This window comes from Budorcas taxicolor, chromosome 24, assembly GCF_023091745.1.
Source record: "Budorcas taxicolor isolate Tak-1 chromosome 24, Takin1.1, whole genome shotgun sequence".
NCBI lineage: Eukaryota > Metazoa > Chordata > Mammalia > Artiodactyla > Bovidae > Budorcas > Budorcas taxicolor.
Window position 1 is genome coordinate 37,726,845 of NC_068933.1, and position 18,872 is coordinate 37,745,716.

General features: G+C 49.2%; 1 non-coding gene across 1 annotated transcript; it reads left to right on the forward strand.

The window, feature by feature from the left end:
- The first annotated feature begins 546 nt into the window (after nt 1-546).
- TRNAC-ACA (transfer RNA cysteine (anticodon ACA)) lies at nt 547-619 on the forward strand. Its single transcript has one exon. It is a non-coding gene; the product is annotated as a tRNA-Cys (tRNA).
- Nucleotides 620-18,872: the final 18,253 nt, after the last annotated feature.

Below are 18,872 nucleotides of genomic sequence, written 5' to 3' on the forward strand. Positions count from 1 at the left end.
AGGCTGTGATCCATGAAGGATAAAAAGTGGAAGTAGTGACAGATTTTATTTTCTTGGGCTCCAAAATCACCGCACGCAGTGACTACAGCAATGAAAGACGCTTGCTCTTTAGAGGGAAAGCTATGACAGACCTAGACAGCGTATTAAAAAGCAGAGATGTTACTTTGCCAACAAAATCCCTATGGTTTTTCCAAAAGTCACGTACGAATGTGAGAGTTGGACCATAAAGTAGGCTGAGCGCTGAAGAATTGATGCTTTCAAACTGTGATGCTGGAGAAGACTCTTGGGAGTCCCTTGGAGTGCAAGGAGATCAAACCAGTCAATCCTAAAGGAAATCAACTCTGAATATTCATTGGAAGGACTGATGCTGAAACTGAAGCTCCAATACTTTGGCCACCTGATGTAAAGAGCTGACTCATTGGAAAAGACCTTAATGAAGGGAAAGATTGAGGGCAGGAGGAGAAGGGGGCGGCAGAAATGAGATGGTTAGATACCATCACAGACTCAATGGAAATGAACTTGAGCAAACTCCGGGAGTTAGTGGCTTCCCTGGTGGCTCAGTCGGTAAAGTGTCCGCCTACAATGCGGGAGACCCGGGTTCAATTCCTGGGTCAGGAAGATCCCCTGGAGAAGGAAATGGCAACCCATTCTAGTACTCTTGCCTGGAAAAATCGCATGGACAGAGGAGCCTGGTGGGCTACAGCCCATGGGGTCGCAAAGAGTCAGACATGACTGAGCAACCTCACTTTCACTTTCTTTTCCGGGAGTTAGTGAAGGTCAGGGAAGCCTGGCATGCTACAGCCCACGGGTTTGCAGAGTCAGACACGACTAAGCGACTGATGAGCAGCGTCAGAGTGTCTGCCTGGTTTACGCAGTAGAGTGGGTGATCGTGGGCCAGGGCTGGGACCCAGGTCTTCCCATCCCCTGACCAAGGCCCCCTTCCCCACACCTGCTCCTTTGTCAGCCTGTCCTTCCACCTGTGTGCATGGCATGGCTGGCATTTTGTCTCATTATTTTTGCATTCCCAGAGCCTCGCCCAGGCTGTGAGGTAGAATAGATATTTAATCCGTGTTTGTTTAAGAGCTGAATGAATCTGTAGGCTTGCCCACAGAGAATCAGTACCTCCCTGAACAGTCTGGTAAGCTTATTTTTGGAAATTAAGGTTAAGTAGCTTTGCAGCCTAAGAACTTATCAGTATGTTTTGAGGGATTATCTTAACCCCAGGAATGACTCAGTAGTTTGAATGTTCCGGCTTGAGATGCTATTCGTATGAAAAGGAAGGGATAAGTTCAGGGTGATTATATTATTATCCTGCCACAGAGTCGTTTGCCTTGATTTTATTTTTCCTTAACATTGTATTCTTTTTCAAATTATTATTCATTACATGCAATGAATGATGTAAACCTTTTATCCCTGCAACGCGAATGACACACATGTGAGTAACTATTATTTTGAAATACATAGCATTTCCTGACCCACAAGGATTATTATTTACATAATCAGTTTTGCAATTTTAGGAATGCACCATCTTGAATTATTATTCAACTGTTTCATTGATGTTGGCTCTCCAACTAGATTATAAATTCCTTCAGATAGACGTGTGCATTTTATATATTTTATTTCCCTCACACCCAGTGAAGAATTGACTCACAAAGACAGATTTCTGAGTACACAAATCAAGGCAACAATGTAGATTCCCTTGATGGAGCTCTTATTGTATGCAGTCTGACAGCTCTCAAGAGAGAATGTTTTTGGGATTTTTTTTTTTAGTTTTCATCTTGATCCAACTTAATACTGTAGTTGGAATGGAATTGTGTTTTATTAAACTCATAGTATTTCCTAAGAGTTACATATTTTTATAATGAAACTTTCTGTTGGTAGGGCAAAAAATGTAGACAAATGGAGGGAACGGCTTCTAGGATATTTACATTAAGAAGAAAACCCACATGTGGTCCCCCTTCTCTTCCTGCTTCTTCCTCTCTTCCTTTTCAGATAACATGTTAGAACCTACAGGTGTGAGTCTCCATTGCCGAAGTGAAGGGGAAGTAAATGGTTGCATCTGCTGGCCTGTCAAACATTTGGTAAACCTGTGTCTTTGGAGGTGGGGGGGTGGTGGTAATGAAACAGTCCCTGATGACAATGAGCAGATACCTAAGAGGGGGAGCTGTCACGAATAAAATCAGTTAAAGTAATTTTAAGAAAGAGGCTGAACGTATACATACTACAAAGGTCACAGGGACAAAGTTGTGAGCATTCAGGAGAAGATAGATTACAACCTGGGGAATCTCGAAACTCCGATGGTTATCAGAGAACTCATCTTCCACCTCTCCTCCTGCCTATGACTTATTGGTGGTTGGGGGCGAAATTCGTGGGGCAGTCACAGTGGCAGTCCGGGTTGTCAGTGAGGCTGAACACATACTAGGATTTCACAGCTCTAGGATTTTAGGAACGTTTTCTTAATGAGAAAGTTTCAGTCCTCTGGTCTGATCTTTCCAGATTGTATCAGATATCTCTTGCTGCATAACAAATACCAAGCACGTAGTGACTTCAAACAATAACCTTTGACATTCTTCACGGGTCTGTGGGCGAGAGGGTTCCCTTGCTGGTCTGGCATGGGCTTGCTTGCACACTGGGGCAGCTGGACCCCGGGGCAGGCGTGTGGCCTCTGAGTCTCATGGGGTCCAGTGACCTCCTCCAGCAGCAGCAGTGTTTCAAGAGGATGCGTTCCAATGTGTCACAGCCCACGTGCTGGTGTCGTGCTGGCTGGGGCAAACCCAGGGGCACGTCCAGAGTCAATATAGGAGGGGCTGCCCTGCACAGATCGTGGGACGGGTGACTCACCAGGACCATTACGTCACAGTGCATCTCACAGTCTGGCACAGAACTCTCCAGAACATGGACAGCTTGCCCGGGGAAGCGCAGTGTTGCACAGCAATTTGTTCCCGTGTCCTGCGTTGGCTTGTTTCTGCCAACGTCTCCTGTGGAGTGTCTGGACAACCCCTAGACGGGGATGAACCACTGGTGACACTTCCTCCAAGGCCCTTTTCCTTGTCCTTCCCTCTCTCCCTCCATTCCTTCCTTCCTCTCTTCCTCCTCCCCTCCCTCTCTGTCTCGCCCTTCCTTCCTTGCCCACACTAACTCAGGGAGTGTTAAAGACTAGAATTCAGATCTCAGTGTAACGATCTTTGCATAAACCACCTCCCTCCCTCTCCAGCTCCTGTGGGATAGGTTGTCTCTGGTTTTATTTGCTTTGTAACATTTGAGAACTTCTTGCCTAATATTTTGTGTGCTTTTCAATGTCTATGGTTAATTTATCTGCTATTTCATCTGCTTTTCCATGCTATCAGTCCTCCGCATCATCTCACAATCTCGCAGGAATTTCATTTTTACCATGTGTAACATTAACTAGTAGAGACACTGCAGAGGAATGACCCCAAACCAGATCCTGCAGTCCTGAACGTTACATTCCCCAAACTACGTTTCCTCCTGTTTATTATTAACTTTGATTTACTTTGCTTTAGCTGGTAGTCTGACCATGGGGTTATGGTCTGATATTCGATAACTTGGCTTGTTTTTCAGAAAAGAGGTGGTGTTCCACATCAAACCAACCTCAGCTTGTAACTTGTAAGTGAATTCAGAGCACATTTCTTAAACGGGTTTTCGTTCTTGTGAAGCCGGAGGGTTTAATGTAACAAACAGCAGAGTGCTGAATGGGATGCTGGGTGCTTCTTGGCATGTGCCTTTTCTCTGAGTCACAGTGCCCAGTCTGCCAGCCACTGTGCAGGGACGGTGGGCATCGCCAGGAGGCCCAGTGATGCCCCCAGCTTCCTGTGCTTCCGACTCCAAGCGGGAAGTAACTGGGATTAGGGTAGCAGGTCCCTGAGCGAGTCACACATTCTGTGTTCTACGTGTAACAGGTGCAGGTTAAACAAACAGACGAAACCAAACCCGTCGTGGTTCTGGGAGTGCTGCTGCTGCTGGGTCGCTGTGAGCTTCGTCATCACCCCCTTGTCATTATTCACGTCCTTCTCCTCACTTGTCATGGGCGGCGCATTTCTGTTGGGGCACAAGGGTGAGTGAAGGGCGTGGAGAGAAGACGGGGAGTCACGGGAAGTGAGGTCAGGGTCGTTCTTTTGGCTCAGCTTCAGGCTGGTGGAACGGCAAGTGGACATGTTTCACCGGCGGCCTCCTTTAGTCAGATTGCCTTTGGGAAATTCCGCTTGAATCTGAGTCCCACGGTTTAAGGTGACGTCAATCACAACCAAGTTTTTCCAGGGAAGAACGGATGTGTTGAGTGAAATATAGTTAAAGGAACTGGGAGTGATTAGCCTGAACCAGGGAAAGCTTGGGGTTATGTGGGAACATCCTCAAATGTCTGAAGAAACCTCACATCCTGGAGGTCCTTGGACAGATTAGGGCATTTGAAATTTGAGGTCAGTTACCGCTTAGGACATCTCATCTCTGCTGGTGATCGTCACTTACCAGCTGAAGGAAGGACAGTGGAAACTGACCGCCACCTTCACCCTGTCCTGGTCCATTTTCTTATTTGTGGCTGCTACACAGGCTTTCCTAAAGGTCAGCTCTGGCTGTGGATCCTTTCTGAACACGTTCACCCACCGCTGCTGTTCCTGGTCTGTTATGCTTCCAGTGTTAAAGCTCAGTCCACGGTGTCAGAGCATCATGTGAAGCTGCCCCACTGCATCCTTCTCACCCCCTTCACCTACACAGCTCCCAGACACTGCCCCCACCCACAGACCTTGAGCCCTGATACCAAGGACTTCACCTCTACTCCCATCCCTGCCGGCGACCTGGAACATCTCACCGTCCACCTCGATGGAGGATCCAGCCCACGGCATAGCTCAGCCTCCACTACGCTGACTCTGTCCATGGCCTAAATTTTCTCTACCTCTTAGGTCTAATATTTGAACATTGCAGCTTCTGGTCCAGCTTGCTTGCTGTTTGCCCAGCGTTCTCATGAGCTCAAGGTATCTTGCTCTTCTAGCTCAAAGAAACTTTTATTCCCTGGTTCCTTTCATTTTATTCGCTATCAGCCACCATCTGCCCCTTCTTTTCTCCCCAGCCATCCTCCTTTGCTGATTTTTCATCACCCCTTCCATTCCCTTGCTCCCTACCATGTTCTGCTGGAGAAAGAAAATCACACAGTGACGAAGATGAGGGCTACCCAGAGTCATGGCTGCAACTCAGCTGGGCCCTCGCACTTCCCATCATTTCTTCCGCTGGTCTTGGGGCAGCTTCTTCTCCCGTTGTTGCCATCAGCTGCTCCAAACCGTTATCACATTCCTCAAGCCCCTGCTTCTCAGTCTCAGCAGATGAGCCATCTCCTCTCTTGAGAAAATTCATGCTCTTAGACCTGATGTCTGCATCGGTCAGAGGTCTTTGTTACAAACAACCGACTCCAATCTCCTAATTGAATGCCATGTTTGTTAGAAGTTATTTTGCAGTTCAGAGAATCTCTGAAAGGACCTGAGGGTCCTCGAAATCTTGGTTCCATCCAGGCCACGGGGGCTGTGATAGTAAACACTGATGTTTGGATCTGAACCTTAGCGCACCCCATGTACTAATGATGCTCACAACCAGAAGTCAGAATTTCTGTTCCTGTTGTGTTTGAAGAGGTAAACACTCCTCTCTTTCATGTATCAGAACATGGAATCCGCATGTACCTACCTCCTTATACTGCTTCCTTCCAAGCCAACATCTGGTGCAGAAGCATCTGACTGATGGGAGCTAGATTCACAAGCCTGTATCTTAGCAGCAAGGGGTCCCAGGAGAATGAGTTTTGGTTTCTACCTTGTGGAGGCAAGGTTCATCATGTGGGGAGTTCCCCAAACACAGGAGGAATGATCAGAAAAGACAGTTGGCAGCCTTGAATATGATAAACAGCCCCTGTGATCTCTTTTACCTTCTAATCCACCTACCTAAAAACTTATCTACCTCCACATCCATTCATATCTTCCTTCTTCCAATCACTAAGCCTAATGCCCAGTATTCCCAGGTGGTCCCCCATCCAAGTACTAACAGGCCCGACCCTGCTTTGCTTCCAAGAACAGATGTGATCAAGTGCGTTCAGGGTGGTATAGCCCTGGCAGTGCCTCTGGTTTGGAAGGTCACCTTCTTTATTTCTACACCTGACTGCACCCCTTTCCTTTTTCCTTGTCCTCTGTCTGTCATACCCTCTCCTTTCTATGTTCTGAATCTGTCACAATGACAATCACCCAAAGTCAATGAACATATTCAAGCTTCTTCCATCCCCACATCCCACCCTAGACTCCCTCAATTTTCTCTCCCCTGCTTGTCGAGCTAAGTTCTTGAGATAATAAATCAATCATTTCCATCACCTGTTCCCCTCACCCTATTGCTATCAGGCTCTGATCCCCTCCTCAATGTTCCCAACCCTGCCTTCACTGAAACCACTCTTATTATGGTAAACAAATGTCCACCAGTTTAAGCCCAAATGAACACAGATTAATCCCTGATTCACAGTGCCAAGCTGCTGCTTTTGACCCCGGAAACCCTTCCTCCTTCTTGAGACTTCCTACTCTGTTAGCGCCTCTGAATGACCTGCTTTCTGTTCTTCCTTTTCCCTTTTTAATCCGTCCTTCTCTGCTTCTTCATGGGCTGTTCATCTTCCACCTTCTATTAAAATGTTGGGGTTCCTAAGTCCCTGAGTCCGCTGATTCTAACAGCTCTCATGGATTCTGCTTGGGTAATCTCAACTATGTGCATTTTCTGAACCCACGTGTATGTGGATGTCCCCTAGTCTGTACCGTTAGTCCATACCTGTTCCCTGAAATTCAGACTCTGACAGTGAGAGGCCCGATGCCTGTCACTTGAACATACACCTGATGTGAGCTCTCAGTGTACACACAAGGTTACCATTTCTCTTTTATGCTAACCTCTTTTAGTTGGTGATTCCAGCCAGTCCCCTGAGTTTTTCTTGCCGTTCCCCTCTCCTTTACTGCCCCCCATCCTCTTTTAATCCTAATCGGGTCATGTCAGTTCTAATGCCTAAGTAGTTCTCAAGTTCATCACAGCTTGTCCAGCCATGCTGTCATTGTCAAGGGTCTCATCATCTCTTTCTGAACTTCCAACTGGTCTCCTTTCTTCCCACCTCATCTCTAAATCCATCCTCTATGTAGCCACAGAAGAGGATAAATTAACTAACCATGCCGCTACACCTCAAAACCCGTCGCTGACCCAGGACACTTCCCGCCTCTCCAGCTGTGTCTTTCATGCTGTGTCCCGTCATTTTGGCCTCAACAGCACTGATGATTTACCAAGTGTTTCTTGCCTCCCCAGTGGCTCAAATGGTAAAGAATCTGCCTGCAATGCAGGAGACCCAGGTTCGGTCCCGAGTCAGGAAGATCCCCTGGAGGAGGGCATGGCGACCCCCTCCAGTATTCTTGCCTGGAGAATCCCATGGACAGAGGAGCCTGGCGGGCCACAGTGGTCCGCAAAGAGTTGGACATGACTGAGAGAATAGCACTTTCAGCTTTTGCATCTTCATGCCATTTTGGCTTTTCCGTCTTTGTATATACCGTCTCTTCTGCCTGGAATTTTCTCTCCTTTGTCCTCTCTACTCTGCCACTTCATCCCTCCCTCCAAAGACCGTCGCTGAAGTCTGCCTCATCCTTTCACACTCAGCTCAGCATCTGTGTCTCCACAAAGCCTTTTGGGCCTCTTTCCTCCTCCACTGCAGAGTTAGGTCCTCTTTGCCTGCTTGCATAATGCCCATGTATGCTTCTCAAAGCACTCACTTAATGTTTTGTACCTTCAAGCTAGAAGAAGACTGTAACTTTCTTAAGGGAAATGTTGGTCTCACTCTTTGTTGTAAGCGCAGAGCCGAGTTAAAGTACCTGACAGCTAGTAGGAACTTCATTAATGGCTGAGAAATGAATCATCTAATGGATCGCCTTTACACACCCTAGAGTTTTGATGCCAAGTTGCTAACATTCTCATTGTCTCCATCACCACCCTGACAGCATGTGAAAAATGGCCCTTCCTTTGACAATCTACAGTTGAGATTCACTATGCTACCTAAAGCACCTCTGAAGGTACTTTAGAAGCTAAGTTCACACGAGTGCCCTGTCAGCATCATAGCATGGCAGAATGAATATCACCCTTTGTCTAAAATCACAGTGCAGGCCTAACACTGACCTTCGGGCACAGTGGATGTTCAGAGGATGTCTGAGGTTGTAAGGCAACGTAAGAAAGAAGACTCGCCAAGTGAGAGGCAAGTATCTGATGTGTTGCAATCCTTGGGCTGAAATGAGAGCAGGTGAGAGCTTAAGAGATTAACTGGCTGCTCTTGAGAAGAGCTGTGACCATCAGCCCACGACTTCAGGATCTTTTGATCTCAGCCTGTGGAATGACACACGTTCTTACTGTTTTGTTAAACTCACTGGGACCCCCAGGGGAGCCATTTCCTTCCCCTCCCTGGGGACATACCAGCTCTTGGAGGCCACCATTCCCACCCTCCTGCACCGCCACCACGCACTGCCCTCTGCCTGGCATGATGGCAGCTGTATTCCCCGTGGCTCGGAGTCCCCCGTCTCCCAGTGGTTGGTCCCAGGTGACAGAGGCACCCCTGGGGCTGGCATCTTGTGTGGCTGTGTCTTTGGCAGGGAACTGACTTCATCAGAGAATGCAAGGCCCTGTCCCCCCTTTCTGGTAGTAGTGAGCTAGTCATTAACTAAAATACCTATGTTTCTGGGAATGACCCCTGGCAGGCTGAACGCTCTTCTCTTGAGATGTGGCCTGTGATTGAAAGAGGGGCTACAGTTGAGAGCAGAATAAAGACTGAGAGGTGGAGGGAGGCATGGGACCCCACGAAGGCTCATCTTGGCTGTAACAGAGCAAACGGGCCCAAGGGCCCGGCGTTCCTATCTCTAGCCCGCCCTTACCTATGGAATGAAAGGCTTATCAGGGAAGGAGCCCAAGAGTCCACGATTGTATAGAGCCATGAAACCTGAGAAGAGACGGCTGTCTAGCCTGAAAATCTGAGTTAAATGTGATTAAGGGCATAGGCAGTGAATTTGCAAGTTCCAAGAAACATCTCCACAGGTTTACAAGAAAGATTGATAAGATTTATGTAAAAAGAATAGATGGGGAAGAATCTGAAGATACTGATTACCCGGTTTTTCCAGCCCATGGCAGGGTTTATCCAGTTGTCAATCTAGTTCTTTTTCTTTTCATAAATCAGACACCTAATGGTTTGAGGTTCAAGTGTGGAAAGATTCAAGACTGGAAATACCGGTTGTGTCAGTCGGACCAGCGCTGTGTTCCTATAATCACTTAACATTTTTTTCTCTCGTAAAGATCAATCTGAAATCCAAAGTCAGGCCAGTTATACTGAGCAGTGATGTTTCAAATAGCCGCTTATCAGCAACGGCAGTTTGCTGGAGCCTACGAACAAGGGTGGGACTTTCCCAGTGGCTCAGCAGTAAAGAATCTGCCTGCAATGCAGGAGCCACAGAACACATGGGTTCAGTTCCCGGGTCTGGAAGATGCCCTGGAGGAGGGCATGGCAACCCACTCCAGTATTCTTGCCTGGAGAATCCCACAGACAGAGGAGCCTGGTGGGCTACAGTCCATGGGGTCACAAAGAGTCGGACACGACCGAAGCGGCTTAGCATGCACGCACGAACAAGGGTCTGGGTGGGTCTAAAGTCCTTCTGCAGTTTCTTGTGAGGAGGCACCTGGATGAATTTCAGAGCTCCTCTGTTGTCTGCCAAAGTCAGTGATGCCGGATCCAGGCCCCATGGCACAGCAGTGATGAGCAAGAGGCTGGTGATGGTGAGGCTTCATGGGTTTTTGATCTGATGGGTTTTTGACACTTAAAGAGCCTTCTCACAGCCACTACCTGTCCCCAACACATCCCCTAACCCTTCCCAGGGGAGAGCTGCAAATGTACCGCCCCGGTGTGCCGCTGAACTATTTGAATGGTTCTGTTATGGGCTTCCAGGATCTGATCCAGCAGTCAAAGCCTATGTGCCAAGTGCTAGCCTGTCCTAAGCACGGTGCCAGATAGGGGAATCGGTAAAAAAGCCAGAAGACAAGGCTTCTGCCCTCAGGTTTTCAGAGCAGTGGGGAGGATGATGTTCCCCGGCTGACCACGACGAAGATTCCAAGTAGATTTCCACGAGGCTCCTGTAGCAGACAACCAGGATTATTGGGGTAAAAACATCACTCGGTTTTTTTAAATTTTTTAAAAATTTTATGTCAGAGTATAGCTGATTAAAAATGGTGTGATAGTTTCAGGTGGACAGCAGAGGGACTCAGCCATACATATGCATGGATCCATTCTCCCCCAGGTTCCCTCCCACCCAGGCTGCCACATACATTGAGCGGAGTTCCCTGTGCTCTACAGGAAGACTGGTTCATCCATCACTCAGGTCTTTTTTTAATTTATTGATGTGATAGATGTATGGCTGGGCTGGGTCTTCCCTGTTGGGCAGGCTTTTCTCTAGGTGTAGAGAGTGGGGGCTGCTCCCTATTGCAGGGTGGGGGCTTCTCATTGCGGTGGGCTCTCTTGTTGCAGAACATAGGCTGCAGGCTGCCGGGCTTCAGCAGCGGCCACTCGTGGGCTGAACCGTTGTGACTCTCGGGCTCAAGAGCACAGGCTCGGTAGCTGTGGCTCACGGGCTCAGTTGCCTTGCAGCACGCGGGATCTTCTCAGACCAGGAACTGAACCTGTGTCTCCTTCACCGGTAGGCGGATTCTTGCCACTGAGTGACCAGGGGAGCCCATTGTTCAGGTTTGAAGTGTCCCGCTCAGCAGCTGCTCTCCTAAAAGGCCCAGTGGCTGCAAAAACGTCCCAGGGTTGATTCAGGAATGCAATCCCCCGGGGGAGGCGGCGTTTTTCTCCATCTCGCTCAGGCCCCTGGCCCCCTCCTCCCTTCCCTGGGCTCTGCCGTTGTCCTCTGTGCACGGAGACTCAGAGATGGAGAATCCTGACCCTGTGACTGCGGTCTGTTGCCTCCATCCTGGAGGCAGTCTGCCTTGAGGGTGCTGTGGCTCTGGGTCATACAGGGCAGGAAGAGAATAGATCATAAACGCGTGTGGACAGAAGTGGCGTGTCCGGGGATGTAAGGGATGCTCATCAGACTGTCACCCCTCACCTTTACTTTTCTCCAGCTGATTTATTCAACTGGCTGTGTCTTGTGGAAGAGGGCCCAGAGACCACTGTCCCATGTGGACTGGTGTATTCTTTTGTGTGTGTGTGTGTGTTTGGTTTTTTTTTAAGATTTTTCTTTTTGATGCAGATCTTTTTCAAAGTCTTTATTGAATGTGTTACAACACAGCTTCTCTTTTATGTTTTGGTTTCTTGGCTTTGAGGCACATGTGGGATCTTAGCTCTCCAACCAGGGATCTGACTCTCACCCCCACCCCGCACTGGAAGGTGAAGTCTTAAATGGGCCACCAGGGAAGTCCCTGAACTGGTGTATTCTTTAAGAAACAATTCAGGTAGCCTTCAGATAGCGTGTGTACTCTGTGTGCCAGGCCCCACACATCTCATAGCTAAGCTCTCTGCGGTCTCCACGTTCCAGATGACGAAGCTGAGTCAGAGAAGTTGCTTACCCAGGATCACACGGCTGAACGTGGAAGAGCCGGGAAACTGATTCACCACGGCCTCCCAAGGCTGTGTCCTTAACCATTCCAGGTTGTGCCATCCTAGGATGAAAAAGGATTGGGCGTCCTCTTTGTCACATTCCTCTTGAATCTGTGTCAACCACCCAGCCAACCAAAGTATGCTTGGCATCCACAGGAACCAATCGAGCTGCAGCAGTGGCCTCCTGGACACGAGTCAACAAGCGTGACCATGAGCCAGTCACGGTGCAACCGTCTGGTGTAGTGTGCGCCTTCCAGGCCGGGGAGTCTGAAAGCGAAGTTGTCCAACCGGCTTATCCACTGACATCACACCGGCAAGCGATTTTTAAGGTGTCTCTGTACTTTTCTTAGCTTCCTTGAATAACAGTGTTATTTCAGTGGTTGTGAAACATGTTTTGAAAATTATTCTTTGATTTAAATCCCTTAAGACGTCATGAATGAAGCCAGGTCCGTTTTTAGAATCATTACACCACGTGTTGCCTTCATAAAGTGCACTTCGTGATTTGGATTGTGTCCATCAGTATCATGCTTTTAATGGAGAAGGAAATGGCAACCCACTCCAATATTCTTGCCTGGGAAATCCCATGGACAGAGGAGCCTGGAGGGCTACAAATCCATGGGGTTTCCAAGAGCAGGACACAACTTAGCGATTAAACAACAACATCATGCTTTTTAAAGGGAAGCCAGTCTCTGAAAATCATAAGCAGATTTACATAAAAATCTCCTGCTTCTTGACCTCCTTGGGATGCAAGTCTATCCGCCTTAGGCTCTTATTTGATCATTTTAGGTGCTTCCATCTTGTTGCTACGTCTAGATTTTAAACTATTTAAGGATACATCAAGACAGCTGCGGATATAGTATGTATTCAGTTCAGTTCAGTTCAGTTCAGTCGCTCAGTCGTGTCCGACTCTTCGCGACCCCATGAATCGCAGCACGCCAGGCCTCCCTGTCCATCACCAACTCCCGGAGTTCACTCAGACTTGCGTCCATCAAGTCAGTGATGCGTAATACCTAACAAATATTATTGCAAAACTGAACAGAAAATATATAGGCACTAACTAATCATTAAATACTAAAAATCAAGGCTTCAGTGATAAAAATTGCAGAATTTTATCACAATTTCGAAAACAAATATTCTCTTTCACTGCCCGAGGGACCACAGATCCCCTTTTCCCCTTCTGTTTTACAGTTAGAATTAGATGACCCACCTAGACGACCTAGATTGTGGATATAATGGAGTAGCTATTGCAAAAAGAGATTGTTTTTCTTTTATAATTCCACTCGTTTTCAGGGGTGCCGGGGCTTCATCGCTGCGTGGGCTTTCCTCTAGTCGTGGCAAAGGGGCTACTCTGGCGTTGCTGCACACAGGCTTCTCATCGCCGTGGCTTCTCTCGGGGAGCACTGGCTCTAGGGCACGCGGGTGTCAGTGGTTGTGGCCTCTGGGCTCCAGGTTTTCAGAGACAGGTTTCCCTTTCCAAAGCATGACACCAGCTGCCCTGTCCTGTGAGGTCCCCTAGCGGAGGAGAGGGCAGAGCGAGTGCTTCCTGTGGGCAGCGGGCTCTGGACACGGGGCAGAGCCAGGCCTGGGGGTGCCCTGCGCCTTCCCCCCGCAATGCCCCCCCTTCCCTGGTCAGCGATCACTCCTCCCCTCTGAATTCACTCCGTGTGCTGTGCTTGGTCGTTCAGTCGTGTCCGACTCTTTTCGACCCTGTGGACTGTAGCCCGCAAGGCTCCTCTGTCCATGGGGATTCTCCAGGCAGGAATACTGGAGTGGGTTGCCATGCCCTCCTTTGGGCATCTTCCTGACCCAGGGATTGAACCCAGGTCTTCTCCCCCATTGCACGTAGATTCTTTACCGTCTGAGCCACCAGGGAAGCCCGAACTTGCTCCCTACTGCTAGATTACTATTTATTTACCGGATTCCTTCCTATTTGGATGAAAGGGGAGTTTTTTGCCGCACTTCCCCAACAGAAGCAGGGCAGAGATGGGGACCCAGGAAGCAGGTCCTGCATCACGTGGCTCCATGTGTCCCACCTGCAGGAGGGCCAGTGGTCCTTTGGGTTCTGTGCTCTCATAACTACTCTGGCACAGCCCCCTTCGCCACGCTGTCTAACCTTTCGGATGTTATTGTAGGTCCTGGGCGCAAAGGCGAGTTTCCCACCCAAAACTTGGAAATTAGGAAAACTGCTACTACAAGAGATGAGATACAGTCTACGGCCATAGCAACCGCCTGATCTCATCTGATCTCGGAAGCTAAGCAGGGTTGGGCCTGGTTAGTACTTGGGTGGGAGAGATGAGACACAGATACATCGTCTGAAAGACAAGGAACTGCCAGGCCGGCAGTATGTTCACTGAGTAAATGGTCAGCTCTGGGCTTGCCCAGTACAGTGGCCACTGTGGCGGTTTAAGCCAACATTAATTAAAAGACAAAATAAAATGAAAAATTCGGTTCCCTCTCACTTGTCCCATTTCAAGCGCTCGGGAGACCACGTGGCCCGTGGCCATTAGTTTAGACAGGGCAGATCATGAGCGCTCCCATCATCAGAGAAGGCTCTGATGATCAGCGCTGATCTGGAAAGGCCTCCGTGAACCGGTCCAAGAGCTGGTCGGCTGGCAGGCCTGCAGGCAGTGGAGTCTCAAGTTAAATGCTGGCTGCGAGGCTGCGTATCTCTGGGTCCTGGGAGAAGTCAGATGGCCCTTGAAGGGTTAATGGAAGAGACGGCAGTAAACAGATTATTGACAAAGATAGGGCTACGCTGACCCAAGAGTGAAGCAACAGAGCAGGTGAAGCAGCCAGAGCTTCCGTACAGCGGGGAGCTTCTGGGGGGAGGCCCAACAGGAGAGGACGTCACTGGGCCCCTTAGCCGCTGCCAAACTGATGATGGCCTTGCCGTGGGCAGTTTGGGGAAACACCAGGCTCTTCCTGCCCTTCACCTGTCTTGCCAATGCCTCCGGCTGGCATCCGACTGGAAGCCTGCAGGCCTGAGAGCCTGGGGGTCCAAGCAGGTCAGAGCCAGGCAGGGAAGCAGGAGAAGGGAAACGGGGGGCCAGGAGTGGGGCCAGCCCTCCCTCCAGCGCTGCCCGGGGCCGAGGGGATCAGACCTGGCCCCGCGTGTTCCGGGCTTTAGCTGGGGTCCTAAAGCTGAGAAGGATGCCGGAGGGCTGTACCATGCCACCAATGGTATGGTTTCCACATGGGTCTGGCTACGGAGGAAAGACCGTCCACGGCCTCTGGTTCTCATGCCTGTTCATGGGGCAGCTTTTTTTCTTGAATCTTTTTAAAAATTCATTTATTTTTAACTGAAGGATACTTGCTTGACTGTTGTGCTGGTTTCTACCAGATATCAACGTGAATCAGCCATAGATTTGCCCATGTCCCCTCCCACCGTGGGGCAACTTTCTCTCTCGCAGTGAATGAACGTATCTGCAGTTTGAAACACCTGGTTGAGTGTCTACGCAACAAACAGCAGGGCCCCAGTCCTCAGGCCAGGGAGAATTTACCAAGTGACGGGCACTGCCCTGTGAAAGCTGTTGGGAAACTCCTCTGAGAAAGACTCCAAAACATCACGTGGGCTTAAGGACAAACATTTAGATTCCTAAAATAGCATCTGCCCCACGGAACTGCTAAGAGGGCTCCAACACATGACTTACGCGAAGCACCTAGCAGGCTAAGGAATGCAGGAGGGCCCTTGCGCACATTCGCCGGATGACACCCGGTGACGGTCTATGACGCCTGCCAGGTTCTGGGCTTGTTCGAGGCTCCAGGGATGGGGCAGGAGCTAAACAGACAACATGTCTTGCCCTTGTGGGGCTTTTGCAGGGGAGAAGGATGGTAGCAATGTAGATAAATACACCCTATGCTCTGATAGACAGCAGCAGGTGCTGAGGGCAAAAATAATGCAAGGAACAGAGGTCCGAGGGTGGGGGGCTTTTATAGAGAGATGGAGTGGCCAGGGAAGGCCTTCCTCAGACCGTGGCGTCGGGGGAAAGCCAAAGGAACGTGAAGGAACAGTCACAGAGAGTCTACAACAGTGGGGGAGCTTGTATGGGGCCCTGGCGGGGGGGTGGGGGGGCCGGGGGGCGGGGTCCTGGCACGCTGGGGAGTGGGGAAGGGTGTCAGAATGATGCGGGCAGGTGAGGGGCTGGGCGGACGAGGTCAGAGCCACGGGGGGAGGCTGGTGGAAGGTCGCCTGGCCTTGCTGTGGATTGGCGCCCGTGGCTTTGCCACGTGTCAGCTCTGATTCACAGGACTGGGCTCCCTGTCTTTACTTTGGGTTCCCCCTGATGTAAGAGACTTGCTCAGAGCACTCTGGGAGCTGGGCTCCGGTCGTGTGTGTGTGTGCAATATCTGTAGGTGTGTGCACATGTGTGTATTAACCTGCTTTGCCAGCATAGTGCATCTCATCAAGCTGATACCCTATGGATGCTGACTGACGGACGTAGAAATTCCCATGTGGTCTTCAATTTGTTTTTTTTTTTTTTAAAGGAAAAACCCAATGATGTCTCTGTGCCAGCGTCATATGAACTCTTGGAAAAGATAGCGCAGCTTTCTAATTTGACAGCAGGAGCCACTTATCTGCACAGTAATAAAAATCCAGGCCATATCCTTCAGGAATGATATCTTAGTTCATCATTCAAGCAATAAAAGAAGACCGGAATAATTTTAGCGTCCGTTTAAGCTTTCCAGTAATCTTTGACCCGGGGCAGAAGCCATATTCAGCAGCCTGACAGTAGAAGCTGAGCGTGCCAGCCGCTCGAGATTGATGGGCTCAGAGCCGGCAGGGCAGCGGGTGTGCGACGGGCAGAAGGCCCTGACTCCGCTGCTCACCTGTCCCCTGTATCTTCCAAAGAAATGACAACCCGAGTGTTGTGCTGTCCTAAGGACGTGATTGAGATTTCTCCCATAAACCAAAAGGAACAAGTGTTTGCCCTTGGATCAAAACGGGGCTTCCTAGTTCCCCCAAACAGAAAGCAGGACCATGAAGCCAAACCGAAGCTGTCTGGTTTCCAGTGATGCTCGTGTGTCCCTGGGGGTTCTGTGGCCCATGGGCTCCCTGCCTTCCCAGGACGTCTTTTTTTATGTGGATGGCTCTCCCCGTGCCCTGTCTTCTCATCTCCTTCTCCTCCTTTGTCTAGTAGAACTCTGGTCTCCGTTCATTCATTTCTTGGTTTACGTTTATCCCCTCATCTGCAGTCTCCCAGACCAACGTGAGGGCAGGCACCTTGTTGAAGAGTCTACACACACCTTTGATGGTGCTGGACATACAGAAAATTCTTGTTGTTGTTTAAATCTAGATGTCTTGTTATACAAGTAATCATCTTGTTCAGTGGGAATTTGAGATGACTTAAATGGCAACCCACTCCAGTATTCTTTCCCGGAGAATCCCATGGACGGAGGAGCCTGGTAGGCTACACAGTCCACGGGGTCGCAGAGAGTCGGACACAACTGAGCGACTTCACTTCACTTCACTTCATAGAAATATATAAAGGCTCCCTGGTTGCTCAGTGGTTATGGAATCTGCCTGCCAATGCAGGAGATGCAGGCTCGATCCGGAGACTGGAGGGCTACAGTCCCTGGGGTCGCAGAGAGTCAGCCACGACTCAGTAACTAAACAGCAATATAGAAACGCACAGAGTTCAGCAGGATGCTTTTGATGGGGACATTGCGGAGGCAGATTGGAAACACGGGTCTTTATCCCAAGTAGGGCTCTTCCACGAGCGTCCTCTCATGATCCAGCAAAGCCTCAGATCCCCTGAGGCCAGTGTCCACCTGAGCACTGCCCTCCCTGAATCCACCCTTGGTGGGAAGGCAGCTCACCCCGCGCCCCCTAACGCTTGACCAGAGCCCCGTGGGCGTGCCGCCCTGGCCGCTCTCTGCAGTGGTTGCTTTGAGGTAGAATGCTCACTATCATTTAATCGGTTCGATTTCCAAGATGTTCCAAAAATGTTCAAGAATTTTTTTTTTTCTTCTTCAGCACTGTGTCTGCAATTAAGGGGAAAAAAAAAAAAAAAAACAACTAACAAGTGAACAGTGATAGCTGGCAGGCCAAACTTTCTCACCTTTCATTTTGATGTAGTTACTTCCGTCACAAAGATCAAAGTACATTTTTCTAATTCAACGTTGCCCTGGTTTTAATTTCCCTTATTAGAGCAGGAAAAGTGGAGCACATCAGAAAGGAGATAGCCACCTACTACCCCAACTTGGGTTCCCTGGTGGCCCAGACAGTAAAGCGTCTGCCTACAATGTGGGAGACCCAGGTTCGATCCCTGGGTCGGGAAGATCCCCTGGAGAAGGACATGGCAACCCACTCCAGCATTCTTGCCTGGAAAATTCTGTGGACGGAGGAGCCTGGTTGGCTACTGTCCACGGGGTCGCAAAAATTCGGACAAGACTTAGCGACTTCACTTCACCCCAACTTGTAAAGTATAATTTTTTTGAACTTTTAGCTTCTGAGATTTTTACCAGTTGTAACAATAGAGACTTGAATTGTGCTTTGTTCATTGAAGTTATTATGCAGTAATTCTAATATCTGCATAGCATTCTTTCCATAACGTACCATGATCACTCTATTAGTGAGCACTCAAATTGCTTCCAATTTTTCATTGTTATTGCTACTGCAGGGAGCAATGGTGAGCATCCGGTTTTTCTTATGGTTTGGATTATTTCCTTAAGACAGATTCCCAGAGATAAGGTTACGGGCCAAAGGGCTTTAATATTTTTATGATTCCTTATAGATAGTGCCAAGTAACTTTCCAAAGGGTTGGACAGCTTTTCAAAGCCACCATTGATACAGGAGGCAGTCAACGACATAGCTACCTGCCAACTCTGGAACTGCATTAAATCTGTAAACTAATGATGGGGGGAAATATTACTAACTTCAGACTGCTGATGAAGTAGTCTGTCTATTGTATATTGGTTGCTGTGCAGCTTTTATTTCTTTGTGCGCATATATATGCATAAGTGGTATATATGTGTTTACGTACAACCAGACGTAGTAAATGAGACTCTGCTTTGGAGCCCAAGCGTCCAGAGTGTCCCCCCCAGGAGCCTGGCCACCCATCCTGGGGGGGTGGGTGCAGGTACAGGTCTGTCCCCCACGCTTCCCACCTTGGGAATCTGGTACCTCTTGGCTGTGCGCACAGCAACAAAGCCAGCCCAGCAGGTGACACCCTGGAACTCAGCACGGAGTGGGGGGGTCGATCAGGTCAGAGCCCAGTTACCTGGCAGGCCTCCCAAGTAACTC